Raw genomic sequence first — 26795 nt, 5'->3', positions numbered from 1 at the left:
TATGACTTCATGTCTCGCACTTCGAGAGATGTACTCTTGGGCTTGTTTTCTTCCATATCAGAGCTCTGAGAAATCCAAAACGTGTCTCTCTATTTCAGTTCTGGCTGGGGGTTAATCTCTAGAAACAAGTAATGTAACATTTCCATCTATCTTTTCTACTCTTTTGGCAGTTTTAATTATACTAATATGCTATGACAATTTAAACAAGACACATCTCAGCTTCTGGCCTGCTCTGTAATGGTTCAGCTACTACATGTGCTCCAGCATATTTTGCTCAGACAGGCTGCTGCTGGAGGCAAGGGGGAGGCAGAATAGTGCCCTTCTGTCATGAGAGGTTTCATTGCACTGATCATTGTATGTTTGACAGATTCTTTGTCAATGTCAAGTGTCTTTTGTGGTTAAGCCCAGTAAAGCTAAAACAAAAGGTCTCCTAGATATTAGATATATAGTGACATTACTGAATTCACTTGGAGGCAGTAATTTTTTGTCAGCCTATGAAAAGAAAAATGGAGCTAATGGCAAAACAAAAGGAAGATGCTGGCATGCCTTTTTAGCTATTTTTGTTTATGTCAGACATTGTGATTGACATCTGGCCCAGAACACCCCTTCAACCATTGAGCCTAGTGTCATGAAATAGAACAAAGGGAAATTGCCAGCCAAGAAAACACCACTGGCTCAGAAAGCATTGCTTTTTGTTTATTTTCTTTTAAGTGTTTCATTTTCAGTAATCAATATTGTTACACAAAAGTAGTTCACCCACATGCACCCCCCAATTACTACTTGGACTTTTAAGTTTCCTTCATGTTTGCTTTTTTCTTGCTTGCTTGAATGGCAACAGAATGCTGGTTTGGTTGGATGACAATCTGTCATAACAGTGATGTTTGAGGTTAGTGAAAACTGACGTGAAAAATACAATCCACTGGCCTTTAACCGAAATAGCAGCTCTGGTTTTTGTGGAGTTGGCAGGCAGCATTTTTAAACCTCTTTCACGGTGAAGGCAGTTACAACATGTTTTTCTCTGTATCAAGCACTTCCATCATGAAGTACATTATCTACATCTGTTGTCATATCAGGATATTGCCTTTGAAGAGCAGTCTGCTGTTTCTTATAGGGGCACTGTTCTTTTGAAGTGTCCTAAAAGGGTTAAGGTAATTTTATGGCCATTCTTCAGGGCCAGGACAAATACAATGCTTTAAAATTTTTGTAAGAGTGATTTTAGGGAAATACCTGAGAGCAGAATAGGTCCTGCAGACACAACTCCAAGGAGTCTTTGTCACCATGGTTCTACAAGTGCTGTAGAATTTCAGAGACCCAGTCAAAATTATGTATTAGCAGGAGGAAATTATTCCTCAAATTTCTAACTCCATCTTGAAAATATGATGCTGAACATAATAGCAAAATAAGACTTTTCACAAGATGACAGTGATACAGTCCACCAGCCACTTCCCTCCATACACTTATATGATGAAATTGTATCATAATATTTACCCTAATAAAAAACTGCCTTAATCACTTTAAAAAATTCTGTGGAAGTTGGCCCTTGAATGCATTACCTGTGCCAGAGTTAGACATTCTTGCACCATATTAACAGGGTGCCCTTCAGGAACACTGGGGTGTATTCTCCTATAGAAGCAGACACTTAACTCCCCTCAGCATTAACAGCAGATATGCTTCGAGTGGAGAATTTCTCTCTGTCTCTTTGCACAGTGCTCTAAGAAGAACTTTGAAGAAATTGAGAAAAACAGAGAGCACAGTATATTAATTTTAAGGAGATGAAAGCAGTACATATCATTCCTAAATTTCATGGAAAATGCACCGTTAGTAACAAAGATGAGTAGAAAATTTCAAAATCATTCTGAGCAGCATTAAAATCAGTCTTCCCTGATTTTCTGTTTCCCCCTTCTTTTCAAAGCACATACATTAAACTCATTTTATGCTTATAATGTATATAATGATTCTAGACAACATAAGAAGGACACCAGGATTCTTCCTATTTCAACGTATAAAGTGGCAAGCCAATTTATGCAGCTTAAACCATTGCTAAAGAAGATGTATCAAAAATTGCCTGTGATCATTACAAATAACAGCCTGAAATGTTCACAAGAAGCTGTTTGCTTATCATATTTTCATTAAAACATCTTTTCACCTGATTTTCTTTTCCCATGCCTGTAACCTGCATTGTAATCAGTCTTATTAACTGAGAACATAAATATGATTTATTATGGTCTGATAATGGAAGCTACATGGACCAAGAGAAGGGATATATTGTCCTTTGATAAAATGGCTCTTTTCTCTCAAATAGAGCTCTATCATGAGAGCATGCAGAATGTAGTGAGTGATTATTTCCTGAGGGTGAATGATGGCAGAACCCTACAGAAAATCTTCTTGTTGGCCATGACAGCCTCCGAGTGTCCCCAAATCTCACTGAGTTTGACAACCTGCAGACACTTTTGATGAACTGTATTCTTCTGTCAGAGACAGCCTGTCTGGGAGGAGAAAAGGGAACCTTTATCGTCTGATCTGCTATTATTGTCTTGATCTTTTATAAGCAATCTCTAATGCACATGAATATAATATCCTTTCACAGAAGTGCCAAACATAATAGAAATGTAGTTAAAGGACCCTTTTCCCGGTTATGTAAATGTCCTAATACCATAATTAGAAAAGATGGGTTGTGAATGATAGCAAGGAAAGGGTAATCAAAATGTTTTAACATTATCTTTCTGTTTTAAAGACCAAAATCTGTGATAAATAGCATTTATGGTAGATACAGGGAACCAGCTTGTGCTGAAGCTTTTACCTAAAAAGAAAATAGTTTTGAGTGTAAAACTGTTATATTTTCATAAAACACATAAATGGCAGCTGGTCTTAAGCCAGGAATGATTACTGGCAGATATGACTTAAAGAAAATGAGTATTCTACTCAAAATCCCTCCATGGCTGTTACAGAAAGAACAAAGCGTTATTATTATGTAGTGTATTTGAACAAAGGGGTGTTCAAGACTAACTAAGTTTGCCAACAAATCTCTCTTTTATCTACATCCAAAAGAACAAGCATACCCAAATCTTTTTCAATTAACAGCTGTACACATTAGCAAAACACCCGTCTTTCTCAGCTCAAGCAGTCTGGTTTATTTATCAGAAAAAATTAACTGCTTTGGGGGGAAGGTTTCCAAGTTCCCCAGCAAAAGCAAGATACTTGATTTTTCATTAACCTTTTGACATCTGGAGCTGGGATGTCCCAATATTAACTACTAATGGCCTTCTGCATTACCAGTTGGTGTTGAGAGAAGTCCCAATTGTCAGAGTCAAAAGGTTAATCAACAATTTCACACCGGTGATGTGGTCAGAGTTCGCATGTTACTGCCTAAACAGGAGGAAGAAGAAAATAAAGTCATTAACAGAAAACTTCATCCCAACATTATTAAATCCCTCTTGTATATATATTTTTTTTTCTAGAAAATATTTCATAATCTGTTTACTAAATATTCTGACTTTTCAGAGGATTTTGCTGGGAAGTCCAGGTCCAAATATGTGATCAACATCTTTGGTTTATTCTACTTTTCAAAAGGAAAAAAACCTAAAATTTTACTTACTCACCAAATGCTCAGTCCAGACCAGTTTGAGAGAAAAGTCTTACGTCTATCACCCATGGAGATTTTGGTAAATCTCTCCAAATGGCCTAATTCAGCCTGAGAGTTGTGTCCTCTCTGCTGGAAGTAAAACCATCTGAGCATCCATTCGGGGTGAATTTCATAGTGCAGGTGCTGTATCAGAGAAAAGAACACTGCAGAGCAAAACCCAGCGTGTAGACTTTTCCCTCATACTCCTCTTTCTGTTTTGATTGTAGAAAATAAGTCAACAGCAGCATTCCCTTAACAGATATGGACAGCAATATTATTTCATGAGAAAGTACACACATAAACAGTCAGGCCAGTACTTCAGCTGGTGTCACTTTACCATAGCATACCATAGGCTCAAGAATTCTCCTATAAATAGAAAAACCAGATTTCTTTTCTAAAATGAAATATAAAATATCACTGAAAATATTACAGCTTAGCATTTGCTAATAATAACAATGTTCATTCAAAATTACTTCTTATTTGCCCTGCTATTATTTGAAATTTTTAAACATTGCTTGTTCTGTGTTTAGCCCTGATCAAAAACCTTCTGATATCACCATATTTATCGGGTGAATTCTATGGTCTTGAGACATTATATCTTTTTTCCTCTGTCCAAGACAAATAAGTAATTAATCTTGCCCACAACAACCACCTTCATCCTAGATATTCTCTGCATCAGATAGTTCCTCTCATCTCTTTCTCTGAGGTTCCAACAGAATCTATAGATAAAATCTTTCCTGTCTTGATTGCTTCAGTTTTAATGGGGACAGAATTTTATCATACAATGTTCTGAAAAAATACCAGTCTTTCCAAGTGTCCTATTGCTTAGTCCACCAATTAGGTGCCTATGGAGGCTGAGTGTCCTTGTACATCATCCCAGTCCCCACCTGCATACTTGGCTGCATATGTTTATGCAGTTAGAAATGGTGAAAATCTAATAAAATTAGGAGAAACCTGAGCGAGCTATAATTCTGTTTAATCTCTCAAACTGGATTGTTGAAAATTTGCTGAATTCCCCAAGCCTCTCTCAGGTGCCAATGAGTGAGTCAATATCATACCAAAGATCTCACAGCATAGCAGACATAAATTCTACTTCCAGAATCTCATACACGCCCTCAAATAATGAATCTAATGTCTCTAAAGTACTGTCAGAGAAAAAAAAAAAAAAAGCAGTTTCCTCCAATTACCAGCATTGTACTCAGTGGCCCAGAGTGTAAAAAAAAAATAACACAGGGTAGATTTGTGTGAAGAAGTGGTCACTTTAAAGGCCTGTGCCTTCTTATACTGTATATGTACTGGAGCAATGCAAGTGTCCTGCCTGCAAGGGAGGACCATTGACATTAGCATACTTGGCTTTGCTAGGTCCTGTTGGCAAGCCCTGAGGACCTCCACATGATGGGAGAATGAAAGCTTGTTTCATCTCAATCTGATGCTTCTCCAGACTTTGCTTTTAAAAGCCTGTTTTGCACTTTGTTTTATACAGAGTAACTGGTGGCTTGCATGGAAATAATCACCAGTCTAGAATAATCCCAGATCACTTCAGAAGTGTAACTTTGGTTGAAATAAGAAGGAATTTTCCTTGAATGGGAGAACAGAACTATTTAGAGTTGAAGCACAGTAGATCAATTAATAATTCTGTTCTTGGAAGAAAGATCCCAAGTTCTTTTAACTCAAGTTGTGAGGGCTTTGGTATGTATCTAAGCCAAACTAGGTATTTTTTGCAAAATGGAGCTGTTCAGTATGAGGAGGAAATTGCAAGTTTTGTGGCATTGGGCCCATAGGTCAGAAGAAAATGTTGTCTGCAATTCGACCAGTTCCTTTTTTCTTTTTTCCCCTCTATATTAATTTTCCTCATTGACTTAATTTCCAAATTTGTGCCTTGTTTACTCTTTGAGATCACAGAGAATTTTGGTGAGGAGGTGACCAGGTCAGAAACAGGTTTCCATGACCACACAACTGAAGTACTTCTCCCACTCAAGCATTATATGATGCTGAGGTCATAGAAAATAGAACTGGAAGGGTCATCCAATAGCTGGCAACATTCCCCAGCTTTTTGACTACTCTGTCATAGAAATACTCCAGTGATAGGTACTTCATCATCACTCCAGTCAATTATCCCAACACATAACTCTCCTTTCCTAAGTGACAAATACAGTCTAGCTGTGGGAGAGACAGCTTGCTTTTTTGGGCGTTATATGTTTTGCTCAAATTCAACTTAGATGTATTTATGGCTTTCACCTTGTTTGTTTATTTATTTCTGTCTCTGTTACCACTCCTTCACCATTTTTTACTTTATATTTTTCCTTTACATTTTTTTACTTTACAAGGTGGGCTTCTCCATACTACTTTACCATTTCTACATTAAGTCATTCCCTTTCTTTTTTGTCTTCTGAACTACATGCTCATTACCCTTACATTTCTTTTCTTCTTTGTGTCTTTCCAAACCCATGAAAAACAAATTCTCACATGCCAGCAGCCTCACTACAGAGACCTGTCCCTTGACATCTCCCAGAAGGCAGCTAAAATGCCACACTTTTATTCATTGCATCAGAACCACTTTCCTTAAACAATGAGGAATTAAACAGATGTAGTCAAATCTTGAGATATGGCTGAAAAAAGCTTTGGGAAGCACACAATGTACTCTGAACACACATATGAAGGAGCAGGCATTACACAGCCTCCAAAGAGGAAAATCAGAACTCATGGCAGACATGGGAAACAGATGCTTGCTTCCTGCTGGCTGGTAAGGTATTTCATGTACAAAATGAGTCACAACACAGGTCTGGACCTGCAGGTTCCAGGGCACCAAAGAGACTTTGTATCAAATTTATGCTAGATAAAATACCATCAAAAAAGAGTTAAGATGGAGCATCACCATAGGCATAAAATTGTTTTACTGTAGTTGCCTCAAGTCAGGCCCCTTGCAATATTGTAAGGTACAGGTAGTACAGAAGTCAAGTACTGTCCCTGGGGCACTGAAGGCTGCTTAGTCTGACAGATATTTAGAGATCCTAATATAATGTCCAAAATTCAGAGCAGCTCAAGCACCAGTATTTCTTAAAAAAGAACAAAACTGTTTCAACTTATTCTTTCAAATTTTGACAAAAAATTATTAAAGAGGTGACTATACTATGTTCCTGCTATAGCAGGAAGCAGTATGATAAATAAATGGGAGGACTAAGGAAACTTACTCCATGCTTGCTAGAGGCAAACAAGTTTGTTTTCCTGCATGTTTCATAGTGCATTGCTGCTACAATGCAAATTTTTTGAACTGCTGTGTTTTCCTATCTGCTTTGACCAGGATCTGTGCCTGAGAGGGCTGAATGCAGTGGTCTAAAGCAAGACTATTGAGGTCACCTGACAGAGCAGCAGTTTGCATTAGCACTCAAGATGCACAGGCTGTGCCTCTCCGTGAAAGGTCCACACATAAAGCAGGGAAGCTAAACTTGGACTTGGGAGGTAGAGGTTCTTTGTTCCCTGCATGATCTCAAACAACATATTTCCTCTCTCCAAGACTCATTTCTTCCCCAGAATAGGGACTGACAGCTTTCTGTCTTCTCTCTCTGGACTGGTGGCTCTTCTGGCTAGTGGCTGTTCCTGATTATGGGTAGGTCTGATGACTATGAGTCTGACTTCCAGGAGGCCTCTGGACACTTCTATATTATATTTGATAATGAAGCCTCCTGTCTTATCCAATCAAGACAAAAAAAGAAAGTCAGACCAGAGAAAACTGTCTCAGCACAAAATGGCAGCCTCAGTGCAGCAGTCAGAGCCATTAGCTATTGACTACTATAGAAATACTGAAACTGCATCAGGGATTTCTTTCTTTAATTGCTATTTAGGGATTTAAATGAGATTTTTAAAAAGAGAGAAAGACAGAATGTTTAGTCTACAATCACTCTTTGCTGCCAATACAGGCTATCATATAAATTACTTAGACACTTTTAAAAATACATTATTTACTCAATAACCCATAATGGGTCCAGAGCTCCTTTTACACGCTATTATAGAAGTACATAATTGCTGAATTTTCAAATGGATATTTCTTCTAGGCAATAGTCTGTAATGGCTCCTTCAAAGCTCTTAGGCTTTTATCATATGAGGGCCTAAGTAGAAAATGTTTAGTTCACTGATCATTGACCTAATAGAGAGCAACAGCTTCTCTGGAACAACTATTGTCTGTTGGGGCAGATGATGTATGAATGACATTTTAAAAAATTCTTGGAAGTATGTGCTAGGGAAAAATTACTGTTCTGTACAAAGCAAATACTGCTGATGAGCTTCTCAGAATTCTTTTGTTTGGTTCTGCTTGGTTTAGTTTTTTATTTGCTGTGTGAGCCCAAGAGGAAAAGAAAAGAGTTGTTTTTGTGTATGAAATGCAAACTCAGTCTAGGACGCATTCAGAGCAATGAGAGACATTTTGATGTTCTCTGAGATCATTCAGCCCAATTAAAAGTTGTCTCAAATGAAAATGCAATGTAAGAAGCTGAAATCTGAAATTAGAGAAGCAAGGGATGCTGCAATGGGGCAAGTCACATTTCTTAAAGTCATGCTGAACACAGTAAAACACACAGGCCTATCCTGAGCTTGATCTAGAAAGGAAGTGGGCAACGTGATACGTTTTCAGCACTATTGCTATGAATCTCACAATCACTGAGCTGCTGTTCTCTTCTTACATTTAGCTTTGAAGTCTGCTGCTTCCATTTCACACACAACAAAAGGTTCAGGTTCCTAAAAGATGGGTGTAAGAGAACACATTTTCTCTTCCTACACACTTTGGGCAATAAAACCCTGGGTATTACTGCCAAATAAATGTCAACTGGATCTTAGTACAGGACCAGCAGGGATGAATGTGAGCTGGGGGCATTTAGGCAGCAACCCTCAGAGATGCTGAAAGGCGCTTCCAGCTGTGAGCCTGATGGGCCAGGGGAGAGGTCCACAGCTCCCTCAAGGGCTTAGGGCAATGGGATTTTCAGCTTACCAAAGAAGGCTACTGAATAACCTGCTCAGGAGCTGGGTATGATCTTAGCACTGTGTGCCATCAAACCAGACCAACTATCCCCAGCACAGCACTGTTTTGTATGTGATCTGACATCAGAAGCACTCCCATGCTTTTTGTCATTGGATTTCTCCAGCCTGGTAAGGCTGCCTGGGACTCCTAGTATTCTAGCATGATTAACACAAAAAAAATACAGTCGCTGGCAATTCTAATAGTTCCTTCTGTTTGATGCATCTGATCGAAGAGAAACTGAAATCACAGACCAATATGCACCCAGGCTGCACCAGTTAGCCTCATCATGCAAATGAGGCACACTTGCAGGTGAACTTATTAGAGATCAAATAGTTTTAGGCACTGCAGATAATGAAGGCAGAGCGCTTATGTTGCAACAGTCAGAGCTGTAATTTAATCATGTTGTTGATACCTACTGCAGCAGTGAATAAACACAGAAACAGCCACAAAAATAAAACTCTTAGAATGAAAGGATGGTATAAACCAGACAAATAATAAGAATAAAAACACCCAAACCAATGAACACAGTGGTTTTCGAGAAAGAAAAATCTTGCTTGGTATGTCTGGAAAGACTTTGAGCCCTGCTTTTTTCAGCTAAGCAGTTGGATAAGTGGGGGTTGCAAGAAAAAGCTGATGGGCTGTCACTGTTTGTTCCAAGGGTTAAATGGCTCCTACCTTTGGAGATGGGCCTGCAAAGAGAAAGGGGAATGCCAAGCAGCACAATGCTTGAAATCAATGAGAAGGTGAAACATAGCCCACACTGGGAAGCAGCATCTACTAGGAAAGAATTAAGAATGAAATAGAGAAATAGTTTCCTGTAACAGAGGTTACACAATTGACAGGCTGGATTAGCAATTTGGTAGACATTAAGAATAAATACATTTTGCAGAGGCATTAGCCCCTTCTGTCTCAATAACCCCTCACATGCACTTACCATCCTTTAGGCAAACATCTGGAGATACTGTGAGAAGGCTCACTAAGGTTTGCTCATTTTAAGAAGCAAAGATGAGACCCAGCAGGTAAAACCTGCAAATGGAAAACATTTGAATTCCTTTTGGCAGACAGAAATGGATAAAAATACAGCTTGGCATTTCTTCTAATACCATTTGGTAGTAGAAGAGCTCCAGAGATGTCAACAGGAAGCCCTAGAGGTTAGAGGGAATGATGTAACCAAATGTGACATAATGCTTGTTGTAGAGACTTCCTGGAACTGATTAGTGCCATTCATGATAACAGCAGCCAGCGAGAGTGTGAGGACTGGGTGAAGGCCCAGGCAGCATTCAGGCATTGGATATTTTTCATTCTCTTTTAAGGCAATGTCTGTTCTCTCTTGTTTCAGAAGCATACAGAATATCTCTGTGGTACTCCCATGCAGCTTTGTCTGGGAAGACTTGGAAGCAGTACACTTACCAACAATGTGCAGTTACTCCCATGCTAAGGGCTGCAGAGAGAGAACTGTAGAGGTGGAAGGACAACAAATACTCTGAGCTCCTCCTTCCTCTAGAATGTCCCCCCTTCTATTCCTTTCTTATTCCCAGAAATATAAGGTGCAGTCAGGTCATCCTCATCAAGATATTGGTTTATGCCTATTCTATATAGAAATGCTATGAAGTGCCATCTACATTTAACAGGAGGCCTCTGATCTGTGTGAGTGGGTGGAAACTGATAGTGAGTGACATGGATGCTGACAATGGCACACAAACTCCACGACACTCTTAAAACTTTTAATTGCATTCTAAAGTAATGTAATAAGGCAATGTTTAATGAGTACTTTGTTAAAGAAATTCTGACTTTATAAGCTAATTAAAGAGAAGGGAGGGTTACTGCACTAGGGCAAGAAATCCAGGCTGCTGAATGTCTATACTGTAGCAACATGTAATTCAGATTCAATTGGCAGCTTTGCAAATCTCCAGCCAGCCAGAATGAATGATTACTTTTTTTCTTTGATGGGCAAATAAATTATTATTATCATAATGATTATGTTAATAGGAAAAAAGTAAAGGATAGGCAAGTACTTTTTTTGCCAGGGCTGGTAAATTTTCATGACACTTTTTGCAAAGCTGTCATATGGCTGGCTTAGATGAAACTGGAAGGCTTTATGTGGATAACATTTAACTTTAAACATTCTTCATGGAAACTTACATGGCACATAATTTACATATTCAATACCAGTGACAATTTACTTCTCCCATCTGAGCAGGGCTTTCAACTATGCCACTTGAACTAAATTAATAAACAGTAATTAGAGAATGTTGTGCGAGCGAGCTGTTGATGTTGAGAAGATTCTAATCAACACCTTCTTTTAAGGGCCAATTAAAGCTGAATGTATGCAATATAAACATCTTCTTGTATTTAGACATGAACTGGTGAACAAGGTAAAAAATAAAAATCAGAACAATTACAGCAGGTTAGAGATGATCCAATGGAAAGATGAAGCTTCATTAATAGTGAAAACAGCGGTAATTTCTGAAAACCAATGACCACCTATGGAAAAGCACTGACAACTTGTGCAAGTTAATTCTTACCAGCATAAACCTCGATGAACCACTGTCAGGCTTTTCTCTGAAAGCAGCTCTGTAGCTGCCTCCAATTTCTACTGCATTATTCCCCTGTCTGTAAGACAGTCCTGCATCTAAAGTGAGTCCAGAGCTGCAGTAGAAAGAAGGCCTCCCTGGGGGAGACAGTAAAGGTGAATATAGCCACCCCATTACTGCTACCTCAGAGCAGAGAGAGGCTCCTGGAAGGTGATCTGGGGAACAATTTGCACAGCACAGCCCCCAGCAGCACTGCTGCTGGGAACACAAACACAAGGATGAGCCTGAGTGAGAGGTAAAGCTGCCTCACATTTTCTCAATTCTATTTCTGGGAAACAGGAACAGTTAGGTCAGAAGGGTTAATGCACTTGTACCTCTTACTTGTGAGTAGTCCCTCACCCCACTACAAAGATAAGTTCACCTTTCAGGAGTAAACCACCTTAAGACAAGCCTTGTTTCCAAAATTCCATGAAGAGGGAAGGCCAACTTGGACTTAAACAGAGAGGATCCTTAGTGTACCAAAAGGGAGCCTGCAGTAGCAACTGAGACTTGTGTATCAGCACTGTGAACTGTCAGTAAGTTAAAAATATGCATAACTTCACCCAAACCACAGCTCACTGCTTCCTAAAGCACATCTTTTAAAAAACTGTCTAAGCTGGTGCAATGATGCACATGCAGAATTTGTCCTTCAAGTTAGAATATACGACAGGCTAATAAAGGTAAGGGAAACATCTGTTCCAATACTGCACCAGTATCATTTGGAGAAAATGACTACATCACTTACGGCCATTTGGTATCCAGAAACACTACCACAGTAATAGGATGTTGTCACCTCAGGCTCTACTGAAATCTACAGGAATTTTACTTGTTTAAAAATATAGGATTAAGCACATGATCAGTGTTTCTTTCCTTTGAAAATAAACATTTCCACTTACCATTTCTATAGTGGTGTGAGATCCTTATCTTATGACAGTGTTTTGTTCCACTGGCATTATCTCCTAATTAGATATATTAAAATATATGTAAGGGGGTGAAGGTGGTGAGTGGGCTTGTAAACCTGGCAGGTCTGATGTGTTCTTACAAGCTCTGCTAATCCCAAACATTGAAAATATATTAATAAAACCAGATTAGCACTTTAAAGAACAATAAAGCAAAAGCCTCATGTCTTGAACCCTGTAAGTTCAGCATGCATCAGAGGGGCTCTTACACCCAGAACAAAGCCCTTGGGCAGGGGAGGGGAGCAGGAGCAGGGAGAAGTGAGGAGCAGCATGCCAAATGGGAAATCAGCCCTGAGAAAGAGCACCACTGAAAGGCTGATAACCTCTACAGTGTGGTCAGCCCTACATCACAGTAGTATCATTACCTAAAGTGTTTAGTGTAGGACTTGGGGATTTCTAAGAAGCCAAGCACAGAGAAGTTTATCATGGATGAAAAGATACAAGTAATACCAAGAAAAAATAGCTAACAAACTGTGTTCAATATCCTCTGCACTTTCTCCATATCCTGAGAGATTATTGCATTTATAGGCACAAAATCATAAAAGCTTCCTCCAAGATGCTTCATAATATATGAGCAGGTCATGGGGGGTCTCAGTTGTGGAATGGTAAGAATTAGGAACATGGGCATTCTAGTAAGCTGGACTAATTTCTTTTCTCAAGAGGTAGGCTAAATTCCTAATAAACTCTCTTTGCAACAGAAGAAACCAGGACACATATGTTTATGACAGGTCATTTTGGAGGTGCTCAGACACATGCAGGAAGAACCCCCTCAGCAACAGTATTCTTCTAGCCAGCAGACCCAAAAACTGTGATTTGTTTCTGTTTCTGAGTTGTTTTTAAAATTCAATTCAGTAGATGTGTTGGTGATTTTCACGGTATTCTAAAGGAGCAAAGTAGATGTTTGAAGAATACTGATAGTATGAGACAGGCTCTAAAGAGGCATTTACACCAATGTCTGCAGATCAGTTCAATATGCAGCATGCATTATTACTTTTTTTCTGATCAGATGGAACTTCTAGGCCCAAATCTGCTTTCGATAACCATGGTCCATCTGTAACTTCACAGCAAACAAGGAGGTGCAGAGGGAAAAACTCATGTAAGCAGGAAGGGAATGAGTCTACATTAATGTCCTCTGTAGATTTTTGTTTTCCATTGAAAGTTTTCTCTTGCCTAGCATCAATTTATAGAATGAATTGGGTTGGAAGGGATTTTAAATATTATTTAGTCCAAACCCCTCTGCAAGGGGCAGGGACACCTTCCATAAGAGCTGGTTGCTCAAAGACCCACCCAACCTGGCCAACTTCAGTCCTTTTTTCACACCTCTTTGAGTCCATTTGGTGAATAAATTAAATTAAATTCCTCACTTGCTCTTAATACTTTTTAAATGCAAGCCAAGCCTCTTGGCTTTTCATACCTGGACATCTACATTTTTAGAAATGCTGTTGGATAATTTTCCTCTCTTTCATAGGCTGGTGCTTTGACCTATATGCACCCTGTGCACTCCCTAAAGCTCATGCATAACTGCAATGGACGATTAGTCCAGCTAAGTCTCCAGCAATTTCAATGGCTTATGCAAGAGTAGATGGGGCACAATATGTAATTTCAGCTTTTTTTGTAAGGCTTTTCAGTCTTTCCATAACTAAATCATTTTATCAGTTTCATTCTCTCTTTCTTTTTTTTTTTTTTAATTTGTCCCATTAAACTACAGAACTGGAACATATTCATGAATAGTTTCATTCTGCTTTAACTCAAGGAGTTCCTGACATAACAAAAACTGGTAATTAACTGGCTCGAAGACTTTTACAATAGCTGCTTCAAATAAGTCCTACTATGCAGCACTTGGAGCACTGACTCCACACTGCTGATACCACTGCAATGCGCCGTGTTAAACAAGCTTTGCTACTCCACCTCAGCAACAATTCTTGGCTGTTTTCATCGCTTCTCTCCTGCTCAGAAACACCAAAGTCCTCCCACATTTCTTTGCATGGAAAAGGCTACTGAGCTCCTCCATGATGATTCCCTGCTCTCTATCCACTTGGCTCTGTGACACTTCCTTAAACACTCCATTATTAGAGGGCCACTTGCCACCAGCACAAGGACCAAGTGGCAGGACTCCAGAGGCTGAGCACAGCCTGGCCTTCCCTCCCAACTATTGTCACAGCTGCTCTGTGCTGTTGGCACAGATGCATTTTGGCACACTTTGGCAGCTCCTATGACCTTCTCCTGCCTCACACCCTGCTTAGAGCAGGAAGGGCTCTTCCTGATGGAAGAATCAGGCTTCAGTTTTTCAGGTGTCACTCAGCAGTGTGTGATTCGTAGCTGCTGTGGCATGCTGGCTCTAAGCATAGCCATAGTTTTGCCTACTCATGCTTATCTTCCCTGGTTACAGTACATGCTGTCTCTGATGAAAATATTACTCCCAGGAATATTTGGCTCCACCATACATTTATACTCCCTGCTAACTAGCTCAAGCCTTATTGTTTCAGTTCCCAATATTTTGCATCATTTGTAGAGCCAGAAATACATTCTGTAAAGAGCATGAAAGAAAATTTTAATATATATATTCCCCCAGTGCTGCAGACAGATTGGTTCACTGTGGAACAATTACATGTGTATATATTTCTTGTAACATCAAATCATGTAAGGACATCTCAGCCAGAACAAGCCATAAAGCTAGATGAGGAAAGGAAAAAAAACATCTCCAAATATGTACAGCTTACGTTACAGAACTATAAGAAAATAAAGCAAAATTGAAAAGGGCAAAGGAGACATAATGTAAGCAGAAATTTTTATACACTGTGTAATACAGAGTGGAAGTCATTTTGACATTCTGGTGTCATGGGCTGCCAGTATAGTTCAGAAAAGAGAGATTTCTCCAGAATTATGGTAATGCTGCTCTCACATCAAAGCTGGTTACAAGATATATGTTTGTGGTTGCTCAGTCTAACTGCCTGCTTGGAAACTAAGCAAGGAGAAATAATATCCTGAATAATTGTATTTAAAGTGTCCAGAAAGATCATGAATCTTCAGAACTACCTATGGAAATGCAACACTTTTAGTGGGAACCCACAGCCACACCCCCCCAGTGCAATGAGTGCCTCATGGCAGCTCAAAGTCCCCCAGATCTGCTTCACTCAGGCCTTCTGTAGGAATCAATTGTAACACATCACTAAGTTGATTTTATACCTTTGAAAAATATCCTCCTTAACACAAATACTCTATTACTGTCAGCTGAACACTTTTAACTTTTGAATTATCGTTATTTTTCAGAGGTCAGACATGTGACAGTAACAAAAGTCTTTTGCCAAGCCATGCATTTCAGGTCTGCATCTGAATTTCCCCAGAGCCTGGTACTGTTTAAATATGAGTAACTGCCTCTGGCTTATGGCTAATGCAAAACTTCTGTCCTCTGGAGTCCTCTCTGCTCATGGCTTCCTTCCCCACACAGGCATGGGGAGACACATCCACCCACTGCCCTCTCTCACAGTATGCACTGCTTAGCAGGACAGTAAAAATATAGGAATGGTGGCAGTCATTTTCCCTCCCATTTTGTCCCCAGCCCAAAGACTGCCAGGTGTTTTGGTGGAGCTTTAGATGGTAGCCATATGGTTTGTGAGGAGTCATGCCTCTACCAAGGGCCACAGCTGCCAGGCTGCCCTGACACCACCAGTGTGGCTGCTGGTCTGCCTAGCGCTCGTGGGATGGTGGAGTGGAGCAAAAACCTCTGGGAAGAGGAATAGCAGCTGCCCACTCACACAGGTGGGCTCTTACTCCACTCCAGAGATGGTGTATTTTATATTATATTGCAATTAATAATTTTATATTACATTGCAATTTGTATGAAATACAAAACCAGAACTCTGTACATTAACTTTTGGTGGTTATACAGAATATACAGTATGTACAGAAGTATTTCAGGAAGCACAATTTCTGGAGACACATGAAGCTAAAGAAGCCTAGCCTCTGTTTTTTGCTAGAAACTAGTAACATTCCTGCCCCACCACTCCAGTCCCTGTGACTCCAGCAGATGTTGTCAGTTTCAGTGAGTTTTGGGACAGGTCTGGTCTGTGAGTGGTTCCACAGCCCAGTTCCCCTGATAAGGGAAGTCACAGATTTCTGCAGTACAGTTTCACAGCAAGCCTGCTGTCACCAAATTAACTATGAACAATACCAACTCATATTGCATAAACACTGACATTTGCTTTCCCCAAGCAATAATGCTATAAATCCTCCTCTGCTGTGAACTGCTGAGAGGATTTGAGGGACACAGTCCCCATCTCCAGACCTACCTCCAACTGTACATGGCAATTCTTTTTTTTCTGTGATTCTTTTTCTCTCTGCCTCTCAGCACAGGTAGGGTCCAGATCTTCTGTCAGTTAAATTTAGTTTTCCAGCCACCGTAGTAATTCAGATAGTGTTTTGGTTCACTTGGCCGGCACAGAGTATTTTCACCACACCCTTGTCTCTTCAGACAAACAACATCTTTTCTAACCACTGGCAGAGCCAAACCTAGTGAGTAAGAAGGAACAGTAGTTAAGGCATAATAAATAAAGCCACGCTGAAGAAATACCTACACAAAGCAAGATGAATGGGCATCACCTACCTGGACAGTGTTGCTGCTAAACAAGGCATGAATAAATCAGACATGTCAGGAGCACTAGGATACCTAAGAAACAGGGAACGACGTTTCTTGAAACTGTAGTTTTATCTCTGCTTATTTGGATCAAACACTTGTAATAGTTGTGGATTAATTTCCTTCCCATAGTCAAAACAATAAAAGCCAGGCACCATTTTATTAATTTCCAAACCAGCGTCAGATAAGCAGAATTGCATTTAAAAAAGTAAACACCCTGCCATAGAATTGGAGGATATGTAAGCATTTGGGTTTTTTTTCCTGTGTCTATAAAAGGGGGAGGGTTTTAACATTATGAATAGATTTCATTTTGTAAGTTGTGCTACAAAGCACTGATAAGGCCACAGGAAAGCAGCAGAGATTGAGGCAGAGCAGGAAGAAATACCACCCATATTAGGAGACAGCCACTTACTTAGTGGCTCCTATTTGAATAAAGATGCCATTGTTCAGCCAGAAGAATGCACATATTCACAGGCCCTGCACAGAATAGCTCAGTGTATCTAGAACTCCAGAAGTGTCCAAATTACAGCCGCGGGGCCAAAACTGCCCTTGAGTCTTTCTGAAGAATGACCCTCTGCTTAATTAATCAGTGCTTTAACTGTGAGTGATCCCAGGACACACTTTTCTCAGGCCTTTTTCTTAGCCCTGCTTGTTCAGAACAAACCTTTAAATGTTCTCTGAGTGATTTTTGACCATTTTTTCCCCTTTCAAGATTATTATTTCCTGTTTTACTGTGAAAGCTCATTAGAAACGAAGACTAGAATCTAGATGATCTCAGTCCAGTTTACTTGGATAGGAAATGACTGACTCGGGATGCAGAGACACTGGCTCCCTTTCAAGGCCTCCCACAAAAGATTAAGTCCACACATTCCTAGAATATTGCAACTGCAATTTTCTTTCCATATATTAAGTGCACAGACTCCCAAAATATTGCGACTGCAATTTTCTTACCCTATAACACATAAGAGTTATAGCAAGACTACTTGTCAGTGCCATTCTGTTAGTCATATTTGATCCCATTGCCATAACTCCAGCTGTTGTGCATAGGATCTACCAAGATCTCTTTGCCATTTACTCTACACAAGACAAGTTTGAATTTTCAGCACTGAGTACTCTTTGCTGTCACAGGCCAGGTTGTCTGGATTCTCACAAATCTTTTTTCTTTCTTATATGGAACAAACCAAAAATTTAATAGCAACTAGAAATGCATGAAGGCAATGAAAATCATTGTGCAAAATTTATCTCCAAATGGGACTCCACTTTGTTCACCTTGCTTTCATGACAAAATTCCTATGCCTACTGAAATTAAACAAGGAAAGACAAATGTTTTGCTTAAAATGAAAACAGCAGCATCTTTTTTTAAACAGTGATCTTTACGGTGAAAACCAAATTAATTTTGACCGTATTTATAAACTTGTAACAAAATATACAACTAAAAAATGTTAAGACTTTAAAAAACTTAGCATGAATTTTTTGAAAAGCTATAGTGATAATATAATCTGCAGCTGGGGAAGCTGGAGCCATACTGTTTGATAGGCCCTATCTTATGATATCCAATATTAAGCTAAGTAAAATGATATGACCGGATGTCCTAACTAAATTTAGTAGTCTGGTGAATTGCCACTCTACTAAATTTAGTCGGCCCATAATGGGCATTGAATATCTACAGCCCAAATGATAAAATCTGTCTTGCTTTTTTTAGGCTTCAAGCAAATGCACAATATACTATGTTGCACTATTAAGAAATAAGCAAATCTGCAAGGGAAAGCATGAGAAGGGGGAAACCAGGACCTTAAGGAACACAAAAGGAATAGGGTGTGTCAATCCATATCCTCATGCTCACCATTATCCAACAGCAGATGAGGGCCATGGGTGCTCCCCAGATATGTGACCTGAAGGAGATGTATATAAAACTGCCACTCCAAATGTAACTTTGTGTTAGAGCCATGGGAAGAAAATTGTTTACAAATGGTAGCTGGGCTCTCTGAGCCTTGCTGTTCTTATAGAACATATGCTGGCTCTGGTTTCTTACCATGCCTTTTGCACTTTCCCTTTTGGGCTCTGTAATCCTGATGGTAGACAGGGAAGTATATTTCTCCATAGATTTCCATGTATCTGTGAGCCAGCTTTACAGCTATGAAAACTGCTAAGTCACTTTTCTCAAAACCATATTTGAGGTGTTACACATTTCCTGCTGTTTAGGGGGATTTCTTCTCAGTCCATGTGTGTTGTGACCTCTCTACTGGTGTGAAACCATGTAGGACACATTTTTTTATTAAATTTGAAATATAACAAGGCTAGAAGCTTTTAAAAAATCTGCTATTCACAAGTAGAAAATAGTAATTGGACATGAAAAGGAATCACCATAATATTATTCTTAAAAAGAGTTCATTCTTCTGTTCTAATATAAAAATCTATTGGATGCACCATGCAATGCAGTGATGCTTTTTAATGACAGACAAGAAATAGTGCCCTTGTCCTCACTTCAGTTCCCAGTGCAGCAACAGAGACAGAGACATGATATTCAGGAGGTTCTGTAGACCTAGCAGAAGGCTGAATATCATAAACAGTAAGTGAGCTTTGATCCCCTCCCTAGAACAGGCAAATTTAACCTGTCTGAAGTTCTGTAAGCATCATTCTCTGCAAGAAGCAATTTTATTGATCATAGCTGGTTGTACATGTTCAACAGTCAGAGATTGGCTTTAAAGAATAATATATCTCAAAAATAATCAGTATAGAAACTCCTTATTTTCTTAACCATTCACACTAAGACAGGAACAAATAGCACCTTGGAAAAATGCTTTTTCCTTTTTTTCCTTTTGGCAGGGGAGGATGGAAAGCTTCTAAAGTAATAGCTGAGAAGTAGGTATGAAAATAAGATCATTACTGCTATTGTCTCTATGTTCTATATCCATAGGATATAGATATAGATACAGTGTTGTAGAAACAAGAGAAAGGAGAAGGGCAGGGTCTAAAAATTCAGAGCATTTTGTTAATTTGTGACATTCCAGTTTTCAGTCAGAATTTGCCCTCCTTCAAGATTTCAAAGTCTGATTTCCCAGTAAATGGCTGTGGCCAACGAGATCACTGTCTCTGAGTTCCCTCAGAACCTCTGGAGAGGTTTGCCTTTTGACCCCAGTTGCATTTGGAGGTTGTGTAGGGCTCAAACACACAGGACTATCACAGATATCATGAAGTGCAACCCTACCAATGCCCCCATTGAAGTGCCAGCCCACCCCTGCCTCAGAGGGGCTGTCACAGAGGAAACTTATCAGCCACGTAGCCACCGTATCTAAATACATCAGGAACCAGGATGTCCTAGTTCTGCTGCTCACACCGTAACTTGTTTTTCTTTTTATAATTATGTCTTAATCATTCTTTATGCTGAAATAATCATAACATATTTACAACCAGACTCTATTTTAATTTTTGTCTTCAGATCACTTTCTATGTGGCCTCATACTGCCATTCTCAGCCCAAATGACACCCTTCCTATCAAAGCCAATTTGGATTTATTTTCTCAAACACAAGTTTGCAAGGTAACTCTGTCAAATTATTTACTCAAGTTCAGATGTTGCAAATAGATCTGGTGTAAAGAAGCAAAGCAGCAATTCTGGATCTGACCCAGCAGGTATTGTGTTTCTCATTGGTGTATTTTGAAACTCTATAATGATACCTCATTTGTGTAGTATGGCTTCATAACCCAAAAAATGTGATGCTTGGCTTCATAACCCAACAGACATGTTGCTTGCCTGTTCACTCTAGCTGTGCTTCTTGTTTTGAGTACAGATGAATACTTACTGGCAGGTAATCACTGGCATCCTTTTTCCAAATATCATTAGCTTTTTTTGAGGCTATTGTTGCTTTTTTCCCCCCTGATATGACTTTTTCCTCATCTGCCATGGGTAAATATTTGGAAAAATCCATTAGCTTCTCATTGTTCTTTAGATGAATTTCATCTAGACTTGCTCATTTACACATTTTCATGTTTTACAAGTTCTTTCCCCCTCACTTTTTAATCAAACCCCTGTTTTCACAAGGCCTCCACTTCTTCCTAATTGTCAGTCCTTATTATTTTTGTTCAGGACTGATTTTTTTTCTTTAAAAAAAATGCAGCTGTGATGCTCATCCATTTTAAAATCATAATTAACTTCATCTCCTTCCTCATTTGCTAATGGGTCTATTTTCTCTCCAGTATTTCCTTTTCCCCTGGTAGACTCATAAAGTCACTCTTGTTTCTCTTATTCCCTTTGGCTAACTTTAACTCATTCTGCCTTAAGCTGGGGAAAGGGAGACCTTCACAACATAGTGCTCAGAACTTCCACACCATTTCATATTTTGAAAGTATTTTGCAGACATCAACTCATTAACTCTCATAACATGCCAGTGAGGTAGAGAAGTATTTATAGGTTTATTTTGATAAGGAAAGGGAAGGGGAGGTCTTGCATAATTGATGTTGACTCCAGAGGGGCTGCTCCAAGGGCCAAAACCTCTGTCTATGCGTCCAGGCAAGCAGACAATGAAGCCTGGTGGTGGGCATGGCACCATCAACAGCTAAGCTGGAAAGCTGAGCTCAGGGGAGGAAGTGAAAAGCTTACTTTCAGCTGCCTTTATTTCAGTTTAATTTTCAGATTAAGATTCCACAGAGGTTGCACACCTAAGTTTCAGTTCAGTTCTGTGGTCAGATGTTCCTCCACAATACTAGTACCTCTGGCCAAAGAACACCAAGGGTGAAAGCAGTGCAATTGTATGCCTAGAGGATATTTTCTGAAAAGTTGTCACTTTATACAAGTGTCTGACAAACCTCTTTACTCTTTGATAGCCATTACTTTTAGAAAAACAATTTCAAAACCATATGCTCAAAGTGCTTGGATTAAGATTTAACTAACCCATTTTACACAGGGACATATCATGGGCTAGGTTTATTTTTGCACGCAAATATGCCTTTCCTATAATTCCTTTAGTTTCATTATACCCACACAGCACTGTGAGTACAGGATTTTCAGTGTTTCTTAGCGTGTGGTCCATGGATCACTGGTGGGCTACAAGAAATCAGGAAGTGGCATATAAAACAACTGCACGAATTCCGAAAGCCTAAGCCATGCAAGCACGTTCTACAGTGAGCAAACAAAGTGAAGGGAGTGGAATCAAATTAAAAAATGAACAGTCAAGCCTACCTGAATTTTTTGTTGGTTTGCAAATGAAAAGCATTGTGGTTAGGCACACAACAAAGCCTGGGGATATTTTTGTCATGATCTTAAACAGTGGTTAAACACTGCTTTATATGTCTGGAAATCTAAAAAGTTAAATGATTTTCATGAGACTCTTCTTCTAAGCTGATGTCAGCAACATCTTCATTGCCCTTGCTTGAACAGTGGTGCATCACAACACTGCTCCCTGGAGCTTATTGCAATCCTGCCCCCTACAATTGCTGACCATGGGGATCCTTACTGAGCTCTGAGGAGTCCTCTCCCTTCCCATTCTGTCCCCACTGCCCTCATTGCCCACCATGCCTGTCTTTCACAGGCACAGCCCCTGTCCAGGGGCTTCCAGAGGGCAAAGCTGGTGCTATGCTGCAATTTATGGGGCTGTCAACCCCATAAATGAGGTACAGACCTGTGATCTTCCTCTCTCCAGGGGACTTCCCAGGGTGAAAGTGAGATGTGATGGTCTAGTTCCTTCACCTCCAGTGCCTTTTCAAGAAAATGGCCCACTTTAGGTCCTGGATCTCCATTTGTATTCGTGTGTGTGTGTGTAGAGTAAAGCATGGGAAGCATCCAACCCATAAAAGTGACTTGCAGGAGAGGCTCAGCACATAGTCTGCTTAATAGCACTCCCAAATTGTGCTGGCTAGCTACCCAGTTCTGATGTTTATGGAGGTTTCTTTCTGAGGGCTGAAAGTTTGCATCTGTTCTTCTAGTTCAAGTCCTCTCACAAATTTGAACAAAGAGCTTGTAAAGTTCTGCATCTTCCAAATTGCCCCATATAAGTTACTACTGAAACCACATCCAAATGGCTCCCCCCCCCAACCCCCACCGTACCTTCCACAGAAATGACCTAAACTTTGTCAGGTTCACATGTCCCTAGAGATGATCTCATTTCACTGCTTCAAAAGAGCTTTGGTCTGCACAGCCTGTAGCAGCAAATTTACACTTCAAAAAGCAGACAGCTTTTTCCACATCTTATTCACTTAATGGGTGAGAATGTAAAATTAGTTCCGTTGCTGATGAGGACCTTGAGCCAAATGAAAAGTGTTCATTTGTCAGCACAGACTTACAGCCTAAAACATGATTATATAGGTAATCCAATAATGGGTTTTGATGCTGAGCATTTATTTATATACAGAATGTCTTGTTATCTGTTGATAATCAGGCTCTGCAATTTACTCTCTTTTGTGCCATTAGCCATAGCAACATCTTCCAGACATATTACATTTGTGTGTCAACACACAAACACACATAAAATCTTCCTGACCAAAATACTATCTTTGCCTATTTTCCTTGAAAGAACACTGGAATTTGAGCTTTTTTCAGTTTAAAATATTAGTAGGAAATGAATAATTTTCGACTCAGAACTTCTCTGCATCTTAGAAGTCTTAACAGATGAAAAATTGAAGCATAAATTTTGTTTCCATATTTATAACATCATATGAATTGATTTATCTCTTTTTTTTGCCTGATGTGAATGCCAGTACCTAATTATTTCAGGTATAAATTTGTATACCTTAAATGGTCCCTGTCCTAAAGTATTCCATGTCCTAACATCAGAGGCTATATTAGACTTTGCTAACTATGTGAACACCATTATTTGAGGGCTGAACAGATCCACCTTTTATAGAAAAGTAAGTAAAACATGTTAAGGTCAATATCAGGCATTGATCCAACCTACATCAGGTACATTAAAATCAATCAGAAAATCAGAAAGCTGTCTGTGTATCCTTTTTCAGCTTTCTGACTAATTGCTGTTGCTACCTGATACTCCTGCAAATGTGTGTATGCCTGTAGCTATCTAACACTGTACTACTTGGATAGTTTACTACTCATTTAAATACAGAATACATAAAATTCAAATATTTAAAATGGGAAGACATTTTAATAGCTATGCTACAGTAACAGTCACCAGATATTAAAAAAAAAAAAAAGTCTGTGGGAAAGTAAAATCACTCCAGTATTAAACTGGGAGTTAATTGTAAATGTGGGGCACACCTGCAAACTCTGTGAACAATCCTACAACACCACACAAAGCAATTTCTTTGCTAAAGGATAGCTCTGCCTGCAGAAACACCCAGGAACACCTCTGGAGGTTGGATGAAGTCTTTTCTAAATTTGGTAGTCAGGAACAATTTAAAAGTAAAGTCATTAAGTAAAATTTACCTCAAAGGATACTGCAAATCAAGGATGCAGGTGAGACGATGTATGAGCCAAACTTGAGCTGTGCCACTGCCTCTCCTCAAAGCAGGATCAGGCCTCCCTGTGTGCTTTTGTTTAGCTGAAATTTAGTCTACAATAAATACTTATATATTGCTGCAACATGATGTTTTATTGGGCTGCACTAGTTTACTAAAAACAGCAGGCTGGTAATAGCAGTGCTTGTGGTTCTGCCTGTAATTCATTTGTGGATGGTAATGCACAGGGAGAGATATGATACAAGATAATAAGGCAAATTAAAAAAAACTACTAAACTCAGTACTGGCAATATACAGTATATTAGGACCATGTTCAGACAGGCTGATTCTTTGGATTTTTTTTTTTTTTTTTTTTTTACCTCGGCAAGGTAATTCATTAGATATTCGCTTGGGTAAAGAATAAATGAATATAGCATACATTATATCCTCACTTTAGTTGCAGAAACAAATCTTTCCTGTACCTGCCAATGTAATCTTCAGATTTTTGTTATATAAAACACCTCAAGAAAAATGCACCTTGGTAAGATTTACACTTTATTACTCTAATGATTCCACAAACACAGCCACAATGTGATGAAAGGCAAAGCAGTCCTGATCTGATTGAGAGCTAATAAAAATCAGTACTGAAAACTGAAAATAGCACCCTTATCATCTTTCTTTCATTTAGACCTGATTACTAGGGGATTATAATGCAATCACAGCTATGTGTGAGAGGTAGCTATGGGAACCAGTTTTAACTGTTTATCTAGCCAAAGATCTTAATTTAAGTTTGAACACTCTGATTCATTTATATGTAAGACACCAAGGAGACAAAATGCAGAAGAAACAGATGCTCACTTGTTCTTTCCATTTAACTTCATAAGCTACCAGCCAATTTGTCTTTCAGGGACAAAATTAATTTTTGATGACAATGTGAGCAAGTAATAAACTAGGAGTTCCTGTCCTGGGAAACTTGTTAAGGCCATGTAATGTTCTGGAGTTATTTAGAAAAAACAATTTGTTCATAGACTTGCAGGGACATCTGTAACAGAGTTTTCTTTGTCCCTGTGCTGTTACTCATTTCTAGGGGCTTTATGACACCTTTTCCAGAGTCTGATTTGAAAAAGTTCAAAAGGAAATATATTGCCCATTATTTCTTTCCTTTGGGGTATTTTCTTTTTCTTAGTCTGTTCCTTTTCTTTCCCCTTCATATTCACAAATCATGCAAACCTCAACCCACTTGCTTTGTTACTTTCATACAGCCAGGGAAACCAACCACCAGCCAGGAGACCTACAAAATTAATCAAAAATTATCTGAGAAAAAGAGCTTGTTGGCAATTTTGAGGTAAGTACACACCTGAAAACGTGTGACAGAGCACTATGAAAAAGTCTGTGGCACATTTAGGTGGAAGGAGCTTTGCCCATTAATGCTGTAAACTCTTCTACTGTCATGAGCAGGGGAAAAAATATCAAAATGAGGCAGAGAGAGAGCAAAAGAGAGAGATATCTCTCCCTAAGAGCTGGCATTTTCAATATGGGCTCTGTGTACATGCTCCTGCATCACTTAACCAAAATGTTCTCCATCTTTCAGTATCTTTGCTGGCACTATTTCCCCATTTCAGTATTTATTTCACATATACAACTCTTTACTGTGGTAATACTTTTCTATCATTTGGTTCATTTATTGGGGTTTTATCCTCACCTGGCAGGCCCTCCACATCTCAGGTTTTCTCTTAGGTAAATTCCTACAGTGTAATGTCTGTCCATTAGCACATTTAAAATCACTTCTTCTCCTGTGCTTAACACTCATTTATAGCTTATGTGCTTCACATGAAATGTTCCTTTTTCAGCAGTTCTTTTGAAGAAAGTTTAAAGTAAGTTGCAAAATGTTTCTTTTTCATCTAAACAGGGAAATGAATTTAAGAAAGGAAGAGAAGAGCCTGAAGGTTTAGCTCTTTCAAAATTTAAACAGAATTCAAAACACTGTTGGAACACATCTGTCAGAGAAAGCATGAGAGCACCTGCATTTTAAGAATGAATCTCATCCCTAACTCCCTCTTTGATAATAGCTTGCATGAACAGCACCTTTAAACCACATCAATCCCAGATGCTTTCCATCCATCCAGTTATTATTTCCCTTGGCATTGAAGTGCAGCTACCTCTAGACTGAAGCTTCTCAGTGATGTGCAGCCTACTGTACAGCACCAGGGCTCACAACAAGAAGTCATTAAAATTATTCAGCTGAAATTATAAAACAAGGGGAATTTTAAACAAGAAATTCAAACCCCAGCTTTGCCAGGATAATGCATAGAACATTGTTAACTCTTTATTTAAAGGCCAGATGGTTTCAAACACAAATAATAAGAATGAATTTTGGATAGAAAAAAACCATAAGAATTCAATGAAAATTATAAACTATCATGGTTCTGTTTGTATTTACATAGCAGGATCTCACCAGCTCCCTGCTTCAGCACACATGGCTCTGTACCTGCAGTGAGCAGTGCACCACAGCTCAGCTGTTTCCCAATGCTCTGCTTTGCCTTCAGTTAGTTTTCAGTGATCGAGACAGAGCTTCCATCCAAGTGTGGTGGCTTGGCCATTAGCACCAATAAG

At 39.2% G+C, this 26795-nt stretch overlaps 2 long non-coding RNA genes across 2 annotated transcripts; both read right to left on the bottom strand.

Annotated features, from left to right (window-relative positions):
* Positions 1-1563: 1563 nt before the first annotated feature.
* Positions 1564-9622, bottom strand: LOC116183883 (uncharacterized). Its single transcript, XR_004148583.1, has 3 exons — positions 9568-9622; positions 3600-3766; positions 1564-1721 (listed from the first exon to the last, which is right to left on the bottom strand). It is a non-coding gene; the product is annotated as an uncharacterized LOC116183883 (long non-coding RNA).
* A 15-nt stretch (positions 9623-9637) lies between these two features.
* On the bottom strand, positions 9638-24269 carry LOC116183884 (uncharacterized). Its single transcript, XR_004148584.1, has 3 exons — positions 24172-24269; positions 16455-16674; positions 9638-9659 (listed from the first exon to the last, which is right to left on the bottom strand). It is a non-coding gene; the product is annotated as an uncharacterized LOC116183884 (long non-coding RNA).
* Positions 24270-26795: the final 2526 nt, after the last annotated feature.

Source organism: Lonchura striata, chromosome 9 (assembly GCF_046129695.1).
Source record: "Lonchura striata isolate bLonStr1 chromosome 9, bLonStr1.mat, whole genome shotgun sequence".
NCBI classification, from domain to species: Eukaryota; Metazoa; Chordata; class Aves; order Passeriformes; family Estrildidae; genus Lonchura; species Lonchura striata.
This window is presented reverse-complemented; position numbering and strand designations above follow the sequence as displayed.